The sequence below is a fragment of the Pterocles gutturalis genome, unplaced genomic scaffold (assembly GCF_000699245.1).
Source record: "Pterocles gutturalis isolate BGI_N339 unplaced genomic scaffold, ASM69924v1 scaffold7607, whole genome shotgun sequence".
NCBI lineage: Eukaryota > Metazoa > Chordata > Aves > Pterocliformes > Pteroclidae > Pterocles > Pterocles gutturalis.
Genome location: NW_010110116.1, coordinates 7018 through 12027, shown reverse-complemented (window position 1 = coordinate 12027; position 5010 = coordinate 7018).

Below are 5010 nucleotides of genomic sequence, written 5' to 3'. Positions count from 1 at the left end.
CGTCCTCGCGGGGTCCCGCCCGCCGAGACCCACCGTGCTGCGAGGCTGGGAGCGCGCCAGCGGCACCAAACCCAAACTGGCTCTTTGCTGCAGATGAGTCATTCAGCAACAATCCTCCCATCAGCCGGGGGTGTCTGGGGCACCCGGCAGTCAGATTCCTCGGGTTTTTTCGTGTAGCTGAGGGAGAAAGTGGGAAAACATTGGGCTGGAAGGTGTAGATGTTGGGCTGGTGGAGCAGAGTCGGTGTGACGGGGAAGTCGAGCTCTCCCTGCATCTCTTGTGGGATGAACGAGGCTGTTTCCTTTAGGAAGGTGTGGATCGGTCTGGAGAGCCGTAAGGATGGGAACCAGCTTTGCCTCTGCCAGTTTAGGTTGTGGGTGCAATGGGACAGAGGCGCAGGGGAAGCTGCCACCAGCGGCGTGCAGCACATCCTCGATATACCTGACACGCGGACACAGCACCTTCTCTCTAACAGCAGGAACTCGTGGCTCCTTGGTCAGACAAACGTAGAAACGTTTTCTTGTGCTTCCATCTCGTTTCCTTCCTTTTCCTTCCCGGTGGCGATAGCTGCTTTATCTTTCGGCCCATGCCTTGTGCTCACCCCGCCGTTGGCTGGGGATGGCTCGGCTCCGGGCGTGGGCTCAGCCCGAATCCCCCCGTGCCAGGACCCGCTGCTGGGGTTGGAGGTGAGCCTGTAGGGGCTGACGATGGGGTTGCACCCACTGAAGCCTCCCAGGCAGGAAGGTTGCATCACTTGCCCATGAAGGGATCTGCTGTTCGCGGGTTTTGTGAATCAAGAGCTTTCAAATCCCCAGGATGTGACACTCCTCATCCCGAACCTCGCCCGGCTCTTTGTCACACTCAGTTACTTAATCTCAACTCAAAGTGTTAAGTAGCTTTCTTCTTTCTGTAGTCAAACTTAATACCCAAGCGAGTAACTCCTTCATCTGAAATGTGCAGAGCAGAGGCGTTCCCGGCTGGATGAGCTCTTCCATCCTCCAGCATCTCAGACGGGGCATCGCGTCAGCACTGCTCGGCCGTGGCGGCGGTCGACTGCGGGGCTCGGGGCTGCGTGCGTGTGGGTGCCTTCCCCCTCATGGGGACAAGAGTTTTCTTCTGAGAGGCGTTGGTGACATTTCTTCTTCAACCCCCTTCTTTGGGGGTCGGGCTTGATGACCTGTAAACGTCCCTTCCCACCCAGACTCTTCCCTGATTCTCTGCACAGACAGATCTGGGATAGTTGCCTGCCTCGGAAAATAAATGGGTGTGAGCAGGAAGGAGATGGGCAGAAGCCAGATCTGCCTCGCCCGCTTTTATTGCGGCGCAGATTCGTACCAAACACAGCGGGGCTGTGACAGCGTTTGCTCCCCACCACCGTGGATTTACTCCCTGGAGTGATCAGGTTCCATCCCTCCCCGTCTCCCCAGCAGCGGCGGCTGAACCTTCCCCTGCTGCTGGGCTTCCCGTGCCCGGAGGAGCTCCTGCTCTGAATCCCAGAAGGGTTTGGGTGGGAAGGGACCTTAAAGCCCCCCCAGTGCCACCCCCTGCCATGGGCAGGGACACGTCCCACTAGCCCAGGTTGCCCAGAGCCTCATCCAGCCTGGCCTTGAAGCACCGAGGCCACGTTCAGGCAGCGTGGGGTCTCCTCCCGGGAGCTGGGGTTTGATTCTCGCCAGGGTTGAGTATTGAGAAAGCAGCATCCGCTCCCCCCACCCATTAGTTTTCCACTTGGAAGGAGCAAAGGAGGAGCTGAGCGATGGTGTGCGAGGGGAGAGCATCCGCGGGTGCAGAGCTGGGCTCTTGGGTTTTGGTGGGACACAGAGTCCCCGAGAGCAGCCGGAGGGCCAGCAGGCACTTCCACCTCCTCCCAGTTTGCCCAGCGGTGCCACCTCTTTGTGACTCCCGCGGATCCCTCACCGGGGACCTGCGCCTTTGTGCCCCTCCTGCAGCAGGGCCGCGCTGCCACAGGGCCGTCCCCGGCAGCGGTGTCACTGTCACCCACGTCCCACAGACGGGACATTTGCAGGATTCATCCTTTGCGTTGCCCAGGGCTGCTCCACCAGCCCCGGTTCCCCCGTTTGAGGTTTTGCCACGTTGCTGGATGAGGAGAGACTCCCCCAGCCCTTCCCTCCCCGGCCGGGTCCCGAGCACTGGGGACAAACCCGTGTGTCCCCAGTCTGGGGTCCCCGTCCCGGCCGGTGCTGAAGAGCCGTTTGTCAGGATTCAGTGACTCTGTCCTGGCGCCGGCGTCGGGTGGCTTTGGCCGAGTCCCGCGTGTGACCCGTTTGCTTTCGGGGTTGGAATCGGTCCTTTCGGTGCAGGGTACGGACACCTGGAGTTAGTGATGTTATTTTTTTCTTGGAGGGTGTTATCCCAACTCACCCAGGTGGCTGTCATGACAAATTCAGCTTTTGTTTTGCCTGAGCCAGAAGCATGGAGAGGGTTGAGCACAGGGAGCTCCAAACTTTGATTTCTTCCCTTAAGGAACGGCCGTTGCGCAGTGGACTGCGAGCCAGCAGTCCTGGATTTAAAAATCACAGCTTGGGGAGAAGAAACTAGACAGTGTTTTTGTGAACTATCTTTGCAGCACTGAGGAAAAATCACAAGAATCGGATTTTTTTGGAAGCAGAGATGTGGTCAGTGTACGAGGATTTGAAGTTTTATGGCTGGGGGAGAATTTTTTTTTTTTCTCCCAACATTTCCGTAGCTTGCGTATCGGGTTTTTCACTAAGAGATGGATTACCAGTTTTAAAAATGTTCTTGTGCCATGTTTTATTGATCCGTATCATTATAAATATTTAAATATCTGTTTAGACTGACGATTGCAATGAAAGATGCTACTATTGGGAACTTCAGGGTTTAAACCCAAGACCAAAAAATGGGAAAAAATTCTCCAATATATTCGCTGTTTGCGACCCTCTTTCTGAAGAAGCTTCTGAAGGTTTTGTTGTTTCAAACTAAAAACATGGCTTAAAATTCAAAGTTTTGTGGTCCTAACCCTGTTTTTCTCAAGTTGCTGATCCTTTGGGGTTTGTGTTTTTTTTTGGTACATTTGTTGCTTTTCTGGTGCAGTCACATCATTCTGTAGAGAGGTCTTGTTTCTGGAGTCAGTGGGGAAAAGGTGGAATGGGTTGATCCATCCTGCTTGGCTTTTTTAACCTAGTAATCTTTTAAGCGATCAATTTCAAATTAAAAACCAACTTTTTAGGTCTCTGTTCTTCTTAAACTTTTTAGGAGTGAGAGCCTGCCCTCGCTGAGTGGGACTTTGATGGGGAAAGCAGTAGAATATGAGGTTGCTGTTGCTCAGGAATTGATTAGTAAACTTTTAACTACTAATAAAAATCCATTTTTCAATGGATTTTTTAAAAAACCCCATTTTCTTAGAACAGTGATATGGGATGTTTCCTAGTGAATAGGAATTAGTTTATATAATTTAGCCTATTAAACTGAATTATTTAAAATTCAAACTTCCCCTAATTTATCTTTTTTTTTTTTTTTGTGGTTTGGGTTTGGGTTGTGGTTTTTTTTTTTTTATACCAGTAAGTTGTCCTGTCATTCCTTTCATTCTTCCATAGAAGTAGCGTGAATTCTTCTGCTGTGTATATATGTATGTATAATATATATATTTCCACCCTGCCTTTCTAATTCTCCACAATGTAAGAGTTAGGTTTTTTTCTCCCTTTCCCTCCACTTCATTTCTTGTGTCTTTACCTTGATTTGTAATTGAAACGATGCTTTGAAGTTTTGTCTTTATATTAAAGTGTACGTATTTTAATACACCGTCCTGGTGTGGAGTTTCACTGCTTCCGCAGGCGCCGCCGCTCCGCCGTGTCCCCAGCCAGGCAGCACCTCGGGCTCTGGCACCGCTGGGGACAGTTCAGCTCTTGGGGTTTAGCCTGCTGGTGACATTACACCCCCCAGTGACATCTCCTGTTTCCCCAGTAGCTTCACCAGTATAGAACTGGAATCAGCCAGGTGATGTATTTAAATTCGGACGCGGTGGCCGTAACACTTTCTAATTCGCTGGAGGATTCTTAAAACGAGACGACGGTCCCGCTTCACCCGACGCTCGCACAGGGGATGGCTCCCAGCAGGGTTTTAGATGCTGGGAGCAGGTTCCAGCAGCAGCCTGACCCACCTCCTCTTCCTGAATGTTTGTCACTCAGGCAACTGCCGAGCGCTCGGCTCCCTTTGCAAAAATCCTCTAAAAATCCTGCGCCGGTGCCCCCCTGCTCCTTCTGGGGAGCCCCAAGGCACCATCCCCTCGGTGCCCCATCAGCCGTCCCCCTCCCGCGGGGGCTGCGCTGGACCCTGAGGGCCGCCCCTCCCCAGCGAAGGGTTTGGGTTCGTAGCACAGCTCTGACTGCCAGAGGTTAAAACAAGTTTTTATTGGAAATGTTCACTGTCCAACAGAGAACCGGCTTCGGTCCGTGGCAGAGCCCGGACACAGAAAAAGCGGAGTGACCAGAGTACGAAAAATTGTCTAGAGATCACCAGCAGCCGATGCAGATCTCAGAGTGTCTAAAGTACCATCTACTGCAACCCACCCCACGGCCCCAGAGCTATTCTAGAAGTTGATCTGAGTTATGAGCCGGCTGCTGGCCCGTGTAACTCTTCACAGCGTTTGTCTTACATTCAGTGAGAAAATGTCATCGTTGCCTCTTAAATAAGTGTGTGTTGTGATTATCTCTCGCTCACCCAACGTCTGAATACAATGCCCGTTTTACCTACAGCGAAGATGGTGGGTGCCAGCTCTGCCTGCTGAGAGGAAGGAAATAGTCCTGGAAGGCACGCGGGCGAGAGCTGCTGGCTACTGAGCGCGGCCGGCAGAACGGCGAGGGTGGCCGGCAGGAACGGCGAGCCTCGCTGCAGCACTACGATTTTGTTTGCTAGAAATGATTGAACGTTGGCAGAAGTCCTGGCTTTTGGTTTATCTATGGGTTGACTTTGCATACTGAACAATCCCCTAAAGCTGGGGAGCTGAGCTTGGACGTGGCTGTTCTGCCTCTG